Consider the following 17,906-nt stretch of genomic DNA (forward strand, 5'->3'; position numbering starts at 1 on the left):
ATATTCATGAGTGAAACTAAGAGCTTTCCTATCATAAATGGCACACTCTACCATTATTTGGCATATTTAGATCTACCTAGGAGATCTGAACTCTGCCAAAAAAGATGCAATAGAAAAAAAACTCTTGGCTGAGATTAGAAATATATAATAACCCATAAGAAGAGCCAGTGCATCCCTGTAAACTGCCTGTAGAACAGATGCGGGAAAATCCTGGGTTCCAGTGACTTGGGGCACACAGGATAAATGAATGTTGTCTTTCATGCTGTACTAAGTCGGAAACATCAATTTACTTGCAGGCAAATACTCAAGTTTGCCTGGTAATTTGGAGGCAAAATATGAATAACTAGACTCATCTTGACTCACATTGAGTCCAGAGAGAAGCAGAGATAACAAATCAAGTCATCAGCACCATATGGCATTTTTAAGACACAATCCAGCTGGCCAGGTTTGTCCCCACTATGCTGGCTTCTAGAACCAGAACTCAGCTTCAGGGCCTCTGAGGTCCTATGGGCAACAAGTCTAGGCCTGCCTGGTGTTTTAAGTTAACGAAAATAATGTATGAGATTGATTTGGAGGAATGTTGCATCAGAACCTAAAGTAAGTTGGTAGAGAAAGTGAGCACCGGTTTCACTTACCACTATGTGAATGTTTGTGGAAATTCTGTATGTACTATATGTGTTTGTATGTATGGTGGTTGGGTAGCACATGCTCATGCGTGGGTGTACAAAGACTAAAGGAGGATGAAACTGCTCCTGCTCTGTCACTTTCTGCTCTGTCTCTTTGAGACAGGGTCTCACTGATGCTGGAACTAAGCTGACATCCAGCAAGCCTTATCCTCCTGTCTCCATTACCCATAGGGTTTAAGCTATAGTAGAATAAGAAATTACAGTTGCTTAAAAAAATTCTTTGTGCCGAGTGGTGGTGGCACACGCTTTTAATTCCAGCACTCAGGAGGCAGAGGCAGGAGGATCTATGTGAGTTCGAGACCGGGCTGGACTGACAGCCTCCAAAACAATACAGAGAGACTCTGTCTCGTAAAACCAAAAAAAAAAAATTCTTCGTAAGCTAAACCAACAGGCATGCAGAAATTATGTGAAAACAGAAGCTGTGTGAAAGCCACATTCAGTTAATATCATTACATACACCAGGCAAAGAAAATGGCCAAGAGATACTAAAGTAGGTAAAGCAGAAGGGGACAGATGCTAATTTCTACCTGAAACAACAACTTGGCTTTGGAAGGTAGCAGCAAAATGAAGCATTTCAGAGCACATCAACATTAAATGTGTTATAGATGATTGTACACTTCATTTAAAATTAGCGCAGAAAAAAAAGAGAAAAACAATGAATTACAACCTGACAGGAAAGGGAGAGCAGAAAGACAAAGCAAGGTGATTGTTCAGAAACTGCAGTGGAAGCAAATCACCCACCATTGGAAACTGATTATATGCCCTGGGTTGGTTCAGATATTAAATGCGTTTTTCTTTTTGCAAGGAAGAAAGGGTCTTGTGAAAGTCTCCGACAGTCTGTGACACTAAATAAGGAAATGTTTCTCTGTGGTTGTTTCCCACAAAGAATGAGCTGAAGAGAGCATATATGAGAATATCTATATAGTGTCAAAAGGTGGGAAATTATTCTTTTAGTGTGGGACTTCTGGCTTCAAGTTTCAGTAAAAGGGAAATAAAATAAAATCTTTCCACTAGATTTGGCACTTATCCCAGGAGAGGTTTCTGTGAGCAGTGCTAGAATGGTCTGATAACTAGAATGTTCTTCCACAAAATTCACAAATCAACACTTGAAAGGAAAACTCATATCACTTAGTGCCATGTTAAGTAGGCTCTTCCACAATTATTTTGCTGGAAATTAATTTGATTTGGAAAGAAATTTTACAATGGAGGCATCATTTAAGGGAAAAACAATGAAATTAATTTAATAAAGACTTTTATCTGATTTCAATTCAAAAGGTCAGAGCTAAGGATGCATTAGTGAGTTTTCCCTTTAATCAAAGATAAACTTTTTAGAGCCAACATATTTTCATCTGCTTAGTAATTCAAAAGAAGTAGTCTAAAATATACTCCTGAGTTAGTAGTAATATAGATACAATCCATTACAGCAGGAGTCCAAATTAGATTATTTATCAAATAAATGGAAACTGAAAATTGGAAATTTTTCTATTTTTAAGTATAATCACAAATTGAAGTGCAAAATTATCATAACAAACCTGATATTAAGTTGGAAAGTAAACACAACATGGTAAATACCTTCACTGTTCCATGATCAACAATTAGGTAAACTTTACAAGTAATTTTTCTTTGAAAATTAGCACATTGAATCAACAATGTCAAAACAGATACCAAATATGTAAAGCATTCATTCACTACATGTTGATTGTATCTCATTTACAATCAGTCAGAAATATATATTCAAACAAATTTATGAAATATATAAAAATTCATAGCTAGTAAATTGCCATTGTTAAAAAAATGACAAGCAGGAAGATGTTAAAATTCATTTTTTTTTGGTTTTATGAGACAGGGTTTCTCTGTATTGTTTTGGAGGCTGTCGGTCCAGCCCGGCCTCGAACTCACATAGATCTTCCTGCCTCTGCCTCCCGAGTGCTGGAATTAAAGGCGTGCGCCACCACCACTTGGCTAAAATTCATTATTTTAAAAGCAAGGATTAAACTAAAGTCCTTGAAATGTGTATGCATGCTGGGTATAAATGTTACATTTGAAGCCAGGCAGTGATGGCACACACCTTTAATCCAAGGACTCAAGAGGTATAGGCAAGCAGAACTCTATGAGTTAGAAGCCAGTCTGGTCTACAGAGTGAGTTTCAGAACAGCTAGGGCTACACAAAGAAACCCTGTCTCTAAAAGCAAACATGTAAAGAGTTAATTTTGAAGTTCTATAGTTAAACTTTAATATGCTGACTTACAGTAAAGAGAAAACCTTTTTAAATCTTGTGTTTAAAATATAACTGAAAATAAATTTAAAAAGCCATATTTTGCATCAGTAGTAACTTTTATAATTTTTTGTTGTTGTTTTGTTTGTTTTTTGAGACAGGGTTTCTTTTGTGTACCTCTGCTTGTCCTTGAACCTGGAATTCAGAATTGTAGACCAGGCTGACCTTGAACTCACAGAGATCCACCTGCTTCCCTGAGTTCTGGGCATGTACCATTGCCACCCAGGTTTCATAAAATTTTAATGACACATTAATAGGAAAAATATTTGAAGCATTTTATTTAAGAAATTATGAAAATAAATAGTTATAAATTTTAACTATAAATGTAAAATTAAAGTATCAACAATTTAGCAAAATTTTGAAAGTGATAATTGTCGGATTATTGTTTAAAATAATATATTCTTGTAAGTATGTCCAAGTAGAAGCCATAGCAATTTCAAAATTGTTTGCTATAAAAAGATATTTTTTCTCTTTTTATTTATTTAAATTAGAAACATACATGCTTCAAATGTCAATCACAGCTCCCCCCCTTCTCCCTCCCAGCTTCCTACCCCCAAACCCAGCCCAATCCCCACATCTTTCCCCAGGGAGGGTGAGGCCCTTCTTGGGGGGATCTCCAGAGTCTGCCATCTCATCCAGGGCAGGACCTAGGCCCTTCCCTATGTGTCCAAGCAGACAGAGCATCCCTCCATGTGGAATGGGCTCCTAAATTTCATTTGTATGCCATGGTGAACACTAATATACTACCCAAGGTCCCAGAGATTTCTGAGGCCTCCTCACTGATACTACATTCATGGAGTCTGGATCAGTACCCTGTTGGCCTCTCAGCTATCAGTCTAGGGTTCAAGAGCTCCCCCTTGTCCAGTCAGCTGTCTTTGTGGGTTTCACTAGCACAGTCTTGACACGTTTGCTCATCACTCCTCCATCTCTATCACTGGGTTCCTGTGGGTCAGTTCAGTGTTTAGCTGTGGGTATCTGTCTCTGCTTCCATCAGTCACTGGATGAAGGTTCTAGGATGTCATATAAGGAAGTCATCAACCTTATCATTAGGTATGGGCTATTAATGTAGTCTCTCAAATGTGGATAATGGAAAATAATGATGTGTATGAAAATAAAGTACATTCTTAGAAAAATGCCATTGATCAAGTATTAAGAAAATTATGAGAAATACTCACATGCCCTGCAAGTCATCAACCCTATTGTCAAAATGGAAAGGGGTTGTTTCTTTTAAAACACAATTGTTGAGTATTAACATTAATACATGAGAAAGATAGTTCCTCATCTCCCAAGTATTAGATGGTTGTGTTGGGCCTTGCCTGGAATCCCAGCATCAGAGTTAGAAGTATTAAGATTCTGGGTACCTGCTGGCCAGCTAGCTTACACAATCACAGAGCTCAGGCTTCAGTGAAAAACACTGTCTTGAAGAAAGTTAAGATATAATAGAGGAATATATGATATATTTATTTTTTGATATTTTACATTCACACATGGACATACACACTTGTACATACAGGGACAAAGACACAAATAAATATAATTTCAATATAGACACACAGAAAACATGCACATTTTAAAATAGAAATCAGTAAGACAGCAGATGTCATGGTGCTCTTTGATAAATGTTACCTTCACATTTGCTATTTATGAATGTATGCATGTGTCTGTAAGAAGGCTTATGCATGTATGTGTGCAGACATTCATGAAGCCCAGAAAACAATGAGTGATACGATAGAGTTGCAGTGACAGGTGGCTGTAAGCCTTCCAGCAAGGGTGCTGAGAACAGACTTTTAGTGCTTAGCAACATCTACAAATGCTCTTAGCCACTGAGTCATCTCTCCAGCCATGTTGCAGTGTTCTTAACATGTGTTTAGCCATTTTCCTAATTTAAATGACTGCATCATTCTCCCCTTCCATTTAATCCTCGCTACCACTTCCATGCACCTCTGCCCGGCTCTTTTTCTTTACTCATTAGAGTCACACATGCATTTACAAGGTAGACCGCAACCTATGGCTAATGAAGGATTTTTGAGAATGGAAAAAATAGTCTTCCCTGGGGAAAAACACCCTATTTTTCTCTCTAACACACTGGTCAGCTCTGAAATCACATACATGTAAGTAACATTATATGGGCTGAAGAGGTGGTATACGTATGTTCTTAGTAATTATGCTTTGTGGAATTATTTGTCAGTCTACAAATCATTCTCACATCTTAAAAAATTTTATTCATTACATATAAATTTTCATACACTCCATATACACCACTTCTAGTTTTTCTACCCATGTTCATTAAACAAGTTATAATATGTGTTTTGTGGTAGCACGTTATTTTAATGATAGAATATAATGATCATGGTATGCCGCCCTGAAACAATTACACTGAGTTAACTAAGGCAGTAGGACAGTTGTCACTATGGTCATATATGGGGGTATTGTGGGTAGTGAGTAGGGGGCAATCAGCCTGAATATAAACTATGGAGCTCTGTTTTTTTAATCCCTCAGATGACAAGATCACTTTCTTTAGAGTCAACAGGGTCCTAATAGGTCTCCTCAGTAGTTTCATAGTCTTCACAGCTGCATCTGACTTCACCTGAGTTTAATCTTCAGCATTGTATGAATCAAATCTTACAATCTTTTGTCTCTGCATACAGGCGAGGTGCTTGGTCTTGGGTTCTTTATAATTTTGATCTGACACAGCTCAAGCAATGGGATGCTAACACCACTTGGACTGCCTGCTCTCCCAAGCTGTCATGTAAGTAGAGCTGTAAACATTGCAAATTGAGTACTTGTAAAATTTAAATTATCTTGTACATTTCCTTTCTGTCTCTGTTTTAAAAGTCCAGTAGTAAAAGGGAGTGAATTTTTTAACTTGGCTGTACAGATGGTTCAGCAGTTATAGTATGTACTGCTCTTCTGGAGGACCTAGGACTGATTCCCAGAGGCCTCATCAGGTATTTCACAAACATCAGTAATTCCAGTTCCAGGGAATCAACATGTGTGCCATCTGAGCTCTCTTGCATTCTTTTGTACATACCCAAACCCACACACAGTGATAACTACAAGTTAAAAATATTAAGAAAAAGTGTTAGTTTGTCTCTTGGCTACCCTTAGTAGTGTATAGCTGGTATTTCGTTTGCCTAAAATCAGTCTCCTATCTGTTAATCACAAAATATCAGCTTTAATTATAAGGCTAGAGATCATTTAGCCTAATTTGGAAAACAGAACATCAATTAATTATCCTACAGACATTTCTAATTTAAACCTGCTGTGATAGAGTTTACATATTTTTTAATTTAAGAAAAATTTAAAATCCTACTTTTATATTAGTTCAGTTCAAATTTATTTGTCTTTTGTATGCATTAAAAGAGAAGACAATGAGCAATTGTACATGGATATTTTATGTTTATCATTTGTGCGACATCAAAATGTATTCTTCTATAGTTTTACAAAATTCTCCAATTTTACAATACCATTCTCTATAAGGCATGGCAGAACATTTGTTTTTCAATTTGTATGTGTATCTTCAATATGTTTCTTATTTTGAATGATTTTAAGAGAAAATGCATTTATATTTTATGTGTATATATGTTAACCTAGTGAGTGCAGATGCCCATGGAAGTCAAAATAGGGAATGTGAATTTGTGAAATTGGTGTTACAGACAATTGTGTGTACCCTATGGTTGATAGAAACTGAACCAGGGTCTTCTGCAACAGCAAGAAGGATTCTTAATCTCTGAGCCAAGTTTAGTCTAAAATATACCTCTGGAGTCTTTCTAGAGTTCAGTATATTGTATGCTCATATAGTAAAACTAATTTTAAAGCTATTTTTTGAGATTAAATACGATTGCATTTCTCCTTTCCATTTCTTCCCTCTAAACCCTCCTGTATACCCCTCTTTTCTCTCCTTCAAATTCATTGCCTCTTTCACTAATTGTTGCTGCATGCATGTGTGTGTGTTTGTGTGTATGTGTGTGTGTGTGTGTGTTCCTAATATATAATGTTGCTAGAATGTATGTTTTCAGGGCTTCATGTTTGACACTGGACAGCTAATCTTTCCTGGAGAAGATCACCCATCTTGTTTTCAATTTTCATTGGTTTCTTAGAGCTCTATATGTGAGATTAAGTCCTCTTGGACTCTTCTCATTCCAATCTGGTATGGTCATTGGTGTTGTCCTTGTGAAGGTCATGTCTGGGCAGTCATGCTGGTGAGACTTTATGAGTTTTGCTCCTGATATTCCTAGAAGGCAATCTTATAAGAAGCTCATGATCCTCTGTCACTTGCAGTCTTTCTGGCCTTGCTTCCACAATGCTTCCTGGACTTAGGGGCTAAAGTGATTGACAGATTCATCCATTGGAACTGGTCCCCACAACCTCTGCATTTTGATTGTACTCTATAGTAGTCCCAATATGTTGCAAAAAGAATTGATGGCTGGTGAAGATTATATTATCTTCAGGTAGGAGGGTAAATGTTTCCAGATTGTTGTTAAGTATTACACTGTTTTGGTAATGCTATTTTAAAAAATGTAATTTAGAAAATCTGTATATTATAGAGTAACAACTCTTGGGTAACTGATTTGTGTTTTGTGTTTTCTCTCTCTCTGTTTCCCTCTCTCTCTCTCTCTTTCTCTCCCTCACCCTCCCTCCTTCCCTCCCTCCTTCCATCCCTGTGTGCATGTGTGTTTTCCTGTGAGTTTGTACATGATTTTTTCATGTGAGAAGAATCCAAATTAACCTTTGTTATCATTTCTCAGTAATGCTAGAGTTGGTTTTGGGTCTCTCAGTAGCCTGTGCTCCCTGGTTAGGGTAGTTTGGCTAGCCAGCGAACTTCAGGAGTCTTCTAGACTGAACCTCCCCATTTTTTTACAAGGATTCTGAAGATTGAGCCCAAGTATTCATGTTTGCACTGTAAACACGATGAAGTGTTTTCCCCAGTACTACAGAATTATCTTTTATTAATTTGTATACACTGAGGTCTGATTTTATCTTTTGCAGTCCCAGAATCCCTTGCATGTCTATCTGTGTAAGTAAATGAATAAAGCACATTCTCAAACAGTCAATTCTCATGTGGTGCAGAAACCTATTGGTTGTAACAGCCTCAGAGAATCAGGAGTCTTTGTGGGACTGAACTTCTTCAAATTGCATCCATTTCACCCACTGGAGTAAATACCTAGCAGTATGAATTACAAAGCCCGATTTCACACTGGTATTAAAGATTGTTGCTCAGAGGTCATTCTGATGTTGATAGGCATTTGCCATGAGGAATATATTCAGAGTTTGGGGATTCTTGAGTAGAAATCTTGTTCATTAAATCACTGACAACTTTAATTTTGATGAGCTTGTTGGCACCTTGGAGAATAGAATCAAATTTTAATAACCTGACAAGGAGGCATGCAGGAAGATGTCAACAAGATAAGTTTTAGTACCGAGGTCAAAGGAAACTAATTTATCCAGGAAGTAAAACAAACTGTGTAAAGTCAAGAAGAAAATATTTGCAAAGATAAAGCAAATATGTATATATAAATAGAATAGGATGTGTGGCTCAAAATAATGTACAGACAAACAGGAGACAATTTCTGTATTTAATATACTAAAAACAAACTTTAGCTATTGTTAATCTATTTAAATTCAAGCCTTAATGACAGAATCATCTATCCTTTCATGCATTTCTTGCTCCCATGGTATTATGACTGCATGTAGTCAGCAAATATTTAATGAGCACCAGCAAGTGTTTTCCTTTCTGCAAAAGGGTTATAGAAATGGAATAGATGAAATATGATCCATTCATTTTCCCAACCTATTTCATATGTGACACTGTATATAAAAAATGATCAAAACGAGAATCTTGGAAGGATATTATGCATGTTTTGTCACTAGCTAAACTGTTTTCTTTCTTATACCAAGAGTTTATATTCTTCACTAATGATCAGGATGAAAAATAAACTTCACTGTGATAGTAATAGGAAAAGAAGCCTCTTGGTAATATTTTTTTGGAATGAGGTCATGGGTTGACCTCAGGATGGAATCAGGCCACTTGAAATGGAAGGAAAAAAAGACAAGAGTTCTCTTGACCATGTGAAGATATGGAGCCAAACATCATCTCCAAACATGAAAGATAGAGTTCACAGAGAACACACTGTCTTGTATCTTAACATTGAATTTTCCAAAAAAAGAAATAAATATCTGTTACTTATACAGATCTTTTTCATTTTTTGTGTTTTAAAAGTCTTAATTTTGTCTATTTTTAAGCATCCAATTCTTCAATTCCTAATCTTCAAAAATTAAATGCTTGATGCATATCAGAAGACTGGAACTAAATTAATGAAATGTACAATGGATTATATCTTTATGAATTTACCCTCATAATTGATAAAGAAAGTGTGGTTTATTTACACAATGGAATATTACTCATCTGTTAAAAATTGGCATTATTAAGTTTGCAAGCAAATGGATGGAACTAAAAAATACCATCCTGAATTAGATAACTCAGACTCAGAAAGACAAACATGGTAAGTACTCCCATATAAGTGTATATTAGCTGTAAAGTATAATCTTTCTACAACCCACAGACCCAGAAAGACTAAGTAACAAAAGGGCTGAGGGCAGATGCATGAATCTCCCTGGGAACGGGGACTGGAATAGACTTCATGGATGGACTTGGACTGAGGGTGGATGGTGATGGGAACAGAAAGACACACACACATACACACACACTCACACACACAATTTTGCACTTCTATCATGAGCATAATCCATCAGCAATATTTCTCAAAGAAAAAATCAAATTCTATTTTTTAATTATATCAGCAAAGCCAAAATGCAGAGTAGTATTTGAGATAAGATATACCTTTTGTATTGTAGTACCTTGGTAAGCCATGATGCTTAGGTCTTGAATTTGCTTTAGGTACTATTCTCATGCATGAAAGAATTGACCATCTAGTTCCATCTATTTCTAATTACTAGACATCTGTTTCCAAAAACACATGGGCCCAGTTTCTCTGTACTTTAGCAAATTAGGAAACAGAAATAGGTAAGAAAAAGTAGCATTCTTTGTTATTTGGCTAAACCTATAAGATAAAGACAATGAGTGTCTGCCTGTCTTTAGTAGTTCTAGAACTTTATATGAAGTATATAAGCAAAGTCAGTAAACAAGCAAGGCTTAATATTTAGTTTTATTTTATTTATATTATCTTAATTATTTCTTTGACTGTTTTGAGATTATAATTACACCACTTTCCATTTCCCTTTCCAACTCTAAACCCTACCATTTACACCTCTTTTTTACTCTTTAGATTGATTGCCACTATTTTTATTTATTTTTGTTATATATGTATATTTGTATACAAATATATATTCCTATTAGACATAAATACAACGGGCTTGGTAAGCATAAGCTTACTTGTACGTATGTTCAGAGTTGATCAGTGAGTGGTTATTTTCCCCTGGGAAAGACTATTTTCAAATGTTAAGTAAGCTTGAGAATTGTATAGAATTTCTCCTTGAGAGGCAGGCTCCATTTCTGACACCCAGGCTATAGTCTCTCCTCCTGTGTGGGATTCCTGGAGAAGTGTTAATTCTTTGGGATCCACAAATTGTCAAATTTGTTCATCTATTTTATATCCCAACTGTAATTTTCCCTCACTCCTCTTCTCTTAGGAACGCCTCCCTACTTTAACTCCCCCCTCCCCAGCTGCATCCACACTCCTCCTTTTCTATTTATAATTTTAAGGCCTTTTTATTACTACTTAAGAATAACACATGGATGAAATAAGGAACTGAAAGGAAGTCACAGTCCTTCTCCTATTGCCCCAGTCAGGTCAGTCCCAAATCCACACAGGCTAAAGTGCACTTTGACCCTAAATCCAGAGCTACAAGTAAAGACATGTATCACCATAACAAGCCAAATCTGGATATTTCTAAAAGGAAGAAATTAGAAGTTGATACATATTTCACTGGTGTCGGCTCTCTTCAAAGCTATAATGACTCCAATATTATGGTATCTTTCATCCTGGTATCCTTTATTCTTGCCCTAAATTAATCTTCCACCAGTGAGATTTCCAGAGATCTATAAGGATGACACCAACTGGAAAACTAAGTAATAGCAGAGAAACTACATTAATAGCCCCTAACTAATGATAAGGTTGATGACTTTCTTATATGACATCCTAGAACCTTCATCCAGTGATGGAAGCAGAGACAGATACTCACAGCTAAACACTGAACTGACCCACAGGAACCCAGTGACAGAGATGGAGGAGTGAGGAGCAACCAGTCAAGACTGTGCTGGTGAAACCCACAAAGACAGATGACTGGACAAGGGGGAGCTCTTGAACCCCACACTGATAGCTGAGAAGCCAACAGGGGACTGATCCAGACTCCATGAATGTAGTGTCAGTGAGGAGGCCTCAGAAATCTCTGGGGCCTTGAGTAGTAGATTAGTGTTCACCATGGCATACGAATGAAATTTAGGAGCCCACTCCACATGCAGGGAGGCTCTCTAAGCCTGGACACATGAGGAAGGGCCTAGGTCCTGCCCTGAATGATCCCCCTCCTGAGTGAGGCCCTCCTTGGGGGTACTGGGCTGGGGTAAGGGATAGGGGTGGGGCTGGGAGGGAGAAGGCAGGGTGTTGAGTGCAGCCTTCCTGCCAGGCTGGTTCCAGAGCCGCATCAGTCCCAAATGAACACACAGGAGGTTATATTAATTACGAAACTGTTGGCCATTTACTTGTTTTCTTACTGGCTATCTCTGACTTAAGAATTTACCCAATAATTGTAATCTAAGTATTTCTCTTACCAGAGAAAGTGTCTGGACCTCTTACTTCTATGGCAGCAATGATGTCTCCCTGTGTCTCTCTTTCCCAGAGTCCTCCTCAATTCCTAGTCCCACCTATCTTGCTTCCCTATTGGCCAACAGTGCTTTATTGACATATACATAGGACTTCCCCATCATCTCCTCTTTTCTGTCTAAATAAACAGAAAGGTTTTAACTTTAACACAGTCAAGTTATATATAACAGAACAGTTATAAAGTAAAAGAACATAGTTACAATATTTTGTCCATTAACATTTAGTAAGATTTAAAGAAAGTATTTTATTATCTATCCTATATGTTTGAGTCTAAAGTCTTATATATAGCATATCTTTTATCATAACTAAGGAAAACTAAGATTATAATAATCTGTCTTCAACTCTATCAAAGACCACAGAAGGATAATATATAAACCCTAGAATTGACAGAGACACCTTGCTACCTGGAGAGTCACCCGAAGTTCCTCTGTAATGTTAGGGTATCCATCTTCAGCCCATAGGCCACATTGTGTCTGGAAGACTGCTCAGCAAAGCAGGAAAATTTAAGCTATCCATCTGGAATGGCAGTCCATCAGTCATTTTCTGTGTCCTGCAGAAAGTTTGGCAGACTCTTCCATGAAGCAGGAACCCCGCAGGACTGTCTAAGTTCAACAGTCACTTTCCTGTGGGTTCTACATGGACAGTTTATATAGCAACAGTCAAACATCCAGGCAAGAGCATTTCTTGCCCAAATGGCTAATCCTGCCATGTTGAAAGCAAACTCTATAACAAGTATCGTAGATACCCATCTTCCTCTCAGACGTAATTGGTGCTACCAGGAGCAGACTTCTCAATGTCAAGAAAAACCCTAAACCATTTTAAATGCCATTTTCTGAAGGTCTTTAAAAGGTTTGAAGACTATCTATCATCTCAAGTATATCTCAGCATATCTAGAAAACCTAACTTACTTAACTGTAAGTTCTGACTATTATAAGTAACTATCTATAGTCTGTATTTAATTATGCATTACGTTGTAAAAGATAAGTATAAGGACAATACTTAATCAAGAGGAGAAATATACATATCACAAAATTGACCTTGAGTTTTTAGCAACACATGAAAAACCATACCAATACAAAGTATTAATTTCCATACCATAATCCCCCTTTTACCATTAAAAAGAGATTGGCTGTGATCATTAACCAATTATAAGCAACCTCATTTAAATGAAAACAAAGATTTATTAACAATATGGGAATTTGGACGTTGCTCATCCCAAACTGCTTAGTGCTAGACGGGCGCACTGTCCATACCATGGGGATTGTGACAAAACTCAGAAAGCCATATAAGTCCTTATTTTCGGGGTCTGTAAGGCTGCATCATCTTGGCTGTTTTAGATGTTGAATCACTTGGGCTACTGCTTCCGGGGGTCTTGGTTCATCATACCACAGAAGCCTGGAAGGAATCCAAAGCTTTCCAATTTCTGTGGAAACACAAATAAAATATCTTTTCCAAAGTAACGTATCCTTATTCTTAAATTTTGAAATGAAGGCATTTTTAAAAAATATAAATTGAATTAATTAACAGCATTTATAATGAAGTATACTTTAGCAGTCATTCCTGTAGCAATCAAAAAACTGAAAACCATAATAGCATATAGTATCCAGACTCTGTGTATTTTCCATCTTTATGTAGCTTATTTATTTATCTATTATTATTACTCTATTTCATTTACTTTTATTTATTTATTTGTCTATTTCTCTGAGACAGGGTTTCTCTCGAAATCTGGGTGCCTATGCCTTTGGAGCAAATCCTACCAGTGTGCACCACCACAGCCGGCTTCTCTATTTATTTACCATTATGCCGTTTCTTTTTCTCTCTCAATCGTACGCATATTTTTAAAAACACTGTAAACAGTCAGAGGTTTTTCTTCATCTGAATCTGACTTTACTGTAAATCTTTATGTTTTTCTGGCCACGTGTATTATCAGTTAAAATCCATGGCTGTTTAAACTGCAGTTTTTCCAAGATGGCTGGCATAAGTTTGACTCCAGCTCATCGCTTCAGTCTATGCCACTTCCAGCTGTACATACACATCTTTCAATTGTTAGAGCCTCATAAGAGAATCTTGCTGGTTTTTTTGCTTTGTTTTGTTTTTGTTTTTTGTTCTTGTTGTTGTTGTTGTTGTTTTGCTTATGCTGAGTCAGGAAGACTCCCTTAAGCAAGCCTTGTCTCTGCTTGTCTCTAGCAAAACAGAGCCCAACTGAGAAAAATGCTGCTACCAAAAAGCTGTGCTTCTCTCTGTTCTTTTGCTTCTAAAATTCCTTTTAAGCTCTTCTCATTCTACGTGGAAATTCAGTCCCACTCCTGACAAACATGTTGAGTGCAGACTTCCCGCCAGCCTGGTTCCAGAGCCGCATCAGTCCCAAATGATCATGCAGGAGGCTATATTGATTATGAAGCTGCTGGCCTTGCTTGTTTTCTTATTGGATATCTCTGACTTAAGTATATACCCCCTAATTGTAATCTAAGTATTTCTCTTACTACTATGGCAGCTACATTACGTCTGCCTGTGTCTCTCTCAGAATAGTTGACATATACACAGGACTTCCCCATCAGGGAAGAGCTGGGATTAACATTTGAAGCATGCATGTATCTAATTTAAAGAAAAAAAAGAAGTTGATTCATATTTAATGAAGATATGTAGCCAACTTCAATAAAACATTTAACAGTGAAAAATAAAGAACTGTATTTTTCAAATTTAGTTTTAAATTATTTATTTTAATTTTGATAGTAATATGATTCCATTTCATCCACACCTTCCCCATTTTCCCCTCCAAACCCTCCCCTATACTCCATTTTTCTCTTTTTCAAATTCATGGTCTCTTTTTCCATTAATTGTTGTTACATACAAAAAAACCAAGTGATCTTTATAGGGCATCCTAGAGACCAGGTTGATCTAGAAATCAAAAGGTAGTTAAGGATGACAAAGAACTTCTGATGTTTCTATTTCTTCCTCCAGAGAAACTGGATAACTGGCATGTGCAGTTATTAAAGTGGGGAGGATCAAACACATAGTTTTACATGTACTAAGTAAATATACTAAGCTACATTCTAAACATGATCAGTTACATGCTAAACAACCAAGCGTTAGTTCTAGATCTTGTTTTTTTTTTAAGTTTTAAAAGTGAATTTTTTCATTACATATCTAATTGTTAATGTATGTGAAAACTTATGTTGTTTCCTCTAGGGATTGGACTATTAATTGCATAAATGATGTGATTATCAATAATAATCAGGCAACATAAGGTTGGAATCTTAAAAAAATTTTGAATTTGTGTCCCTCAATGTGTAGGACGAGTAAAAATAGGGACCATAATATAAGCTTACACATAAAAGCATTTATACTGTAGCTTCCTCAGCACTCACTTGCTTCAATAAATATCGCAAGTGAATTTTCCATAAAGCAAAATATTTCATTTGCTAAAATAAATATGTGTTCAAATGTGCACAGCTACAGATGGCTACAGCTCTTAGAGAAATAAATAAGGCTCAGCCTGGAATAAATGTAAAGCACTGAAAGAAACAGAAAATGGTTTTACAGAACATGATAAAATGAATATTGCCATTTAAAACTGATTGACAGGTAATGAAGTATAAAATCTGTATTAGAATGAAAATGATACAGAGAAAGAATAGTACATGGCCTTATTTATATAGTTTTAGGGTTGAAAAGAGGGAAATTTTCCAAACCACCAGCTCACAAAAATTAAGCAAATTAATAGATGGTGAAAAGTCAATAGTCATGATTGAATTAGACAGTTTCAGGGAAGTAGAAGTGCATGGAAATGTAATTGCAGAGTATTACAATAATTTCCTATTCAAAACAGACTGGGTAGCAGATGGAAATGAGATGTTTTCTGAATGTATGTGTGTTTATCTATACATCCTTATGTTTCTAGATAATTATTCATCTACAGAAGACTCAAACACATGCTAGAAATGTAGTTTGCACTACCCATGTTGACCTTTGCATGCTAGTTTGTAATTTGGCAGTCAAATGGTATAGCCATCACTATCATACTCAATTTTTATTGCTAGTGTTGGTATAATTGTTCTGCATCAAATTTTATCTGTGTTACTACAGAATGAAAAAAAAATATTTGTATCTCACCTTAATTCCCACATAAAGGATCTAACAGGAAAAGAAATACAAACCATAAAACTAGAATAGATAAAAATATTGATGTCAACAATAAAGATGCATTGAAAGATTGCACTTAAAAGTAAATGAACTGACGTTATAGGCATAAGCAACATGGTAAGATTATAAGAATATAAGCTTAGACCACAAGCTTCTGCATTTCACAAATCATATGTAAAACTGATGATGTATTCAGAGAGGTTCCTATGGATGGATATGTGCCCCTCTGAAGTCATGTGCTAAAACCTCAGCCTTCATGTAATAGAATAAGGAGATTAGTTTTTGTGACATGGATCCCTTCTTTAGTGAGAGAAATAAATATCCATAAAGGTCGTTAAAGAGACCAGAGTTCTGTTTTGTTGTTGGTGGTGTGTGTGTGTGTGTGTGTTTAAACATAAATAAAAAATACAGCTACAAATGTAGGAAGGAACCATAACTACAAAGCAAAAATACTCTGGTGCCTTGATGGTAGACTTAAAATCCCCTAAAACTATAAGAAATATTTTTCTGTTGTTTCTAAATTATGTTTCTGGCTCAAAAAGCAAGTTGTTTTTCTAGAAACTTCATGCACAAAAACAGTGTAATTCCACAGTTTAGCATAATAATGTGTATCATTCTCTTCAATTTACTGATGATAAATCTAGAATATGGAGAAATTTGGCAAAATTTCAAGTTTGCACAAGTAATTGGCGCCTGATCATAGTATGGCTTATTTCCAAAATTCATTTCTAGCTATTAAGCAATAATAATGTTGATGTTTTTGGGCAGCTATAGATTTGTTCTACTTGAATTCCTGAGATGTAGCTTATTTCTTGATTTCTGATAAATACCAAATTTTCACTGAAAGTCTAAGTTAATAGCTAAATAATTAACAGTGATTCTTAATCCTTTAAGACACAGAAGAAAATAGTACTGAGAACATTGCTATGGTGGTTTTAATGAATGTGCATGGCTCCCATAGATTCATATGCTTAAATATTTGGTTCCAAATTGGTAAGTCCATATGGAAAAGATTCAGATGTGAGTACTTCTTGGAGGAGGTGTGTTACTATATGTGAACACTGAGATATCAAAAGAATTATGTCATTCTTAGTTTGCCATTCTATAGTATATTGTAGTGGCATCTTGCCTTGCTAGCAAACTTGTAATAATGGCTATACCCTCTGGGCATGGTTTCAGATGCAGGCACAACCTTTTTAAGGTAGAGGAATGGACTCACAAGCCCTTGGGTCATGGAGAGCATCAGAGGCAACATATAGAATAGAGGATAGGTAAAGAGCCATATGACAGGACATAGATTCATTGAAACGGGTTAATTTAAGGTATAAGAGCTAGTTGAGAACAAGCCTAAGATACGACCAAGCGTTCAGAATTAACAAGCAGTCTTCATATCATTACCTGGGATCTGGAAGTCCAAAGAAAGATCTACTGTAGTGGCATCTTGGGCTTAACCATCTTGGGTTTCACAAGGTCCTTTATGGCCTTTGAACGTGCACTCATTACCTTCGCATTGTTTGCCTGTATCTTCTTCAGACATTTCTTGTTGTGTGTCTTGGCAAAGCACATGTTCCTCATGGTTTCTTGATGCCATTAATGGTGCTGGTTGTGTGTGCTGTGGTTCTTGGACTTGGCCATGTCTGAACGGTATCCGGAGGCTCCCTAACTGCCTCGGCCTGGAAGGAAAAGGAATTTTCTTTTTTCTAAAATGCAACAAGAAATTTAAGATGCTACAAATGATGATTCAAGATGCCAAGTTCACTCCAACCTGATAATCAAGCATGTCAGTATCATCACCTGGTTTTGGCTTTAGAGTCATAAAATAAGCATGAGAATCTTCCTCTGTGCTTAAGGGGCGCGGTAAGATCACATACATGGCAGGGGTACCTCTGCAAGGAGGCCCTAAGGGGCTGCTGTGTGAAGCCTCAAAGGTAAAGACTGGTTATTTTAGAGACACCAAAACAC

General features: G+C 36.5%; 1 pseudogene; it reads right to left on the reverse strand.

Moving 5' to 3' along the window:
- Window positions 1-17,519, reverse strand: part of LOC101839000 — a 128,677-nt pseudogene extending 111,158 nt beyond the window's left edge.
- Window positions 17,520-17,906: the final 387 nt, after the last annotated feature.

This window comes from Mesocricetus auratus, unplaced genomic scaffold (genome assembly GCF_017639785.1).
Source record: "Mesocricetus auratus isolate SY011 unplaced genomic scaffold, BCM_Maur_2.0 Super-Scaffold_100011, whole genome shotgun sequence".
Classification (NCBI taxonomy): Eukaryota; Metazoa; Chordata; class Mammalia; order Rodentia; family Cricetidae; genus Mesocricetus; species Mesocricetus auratus.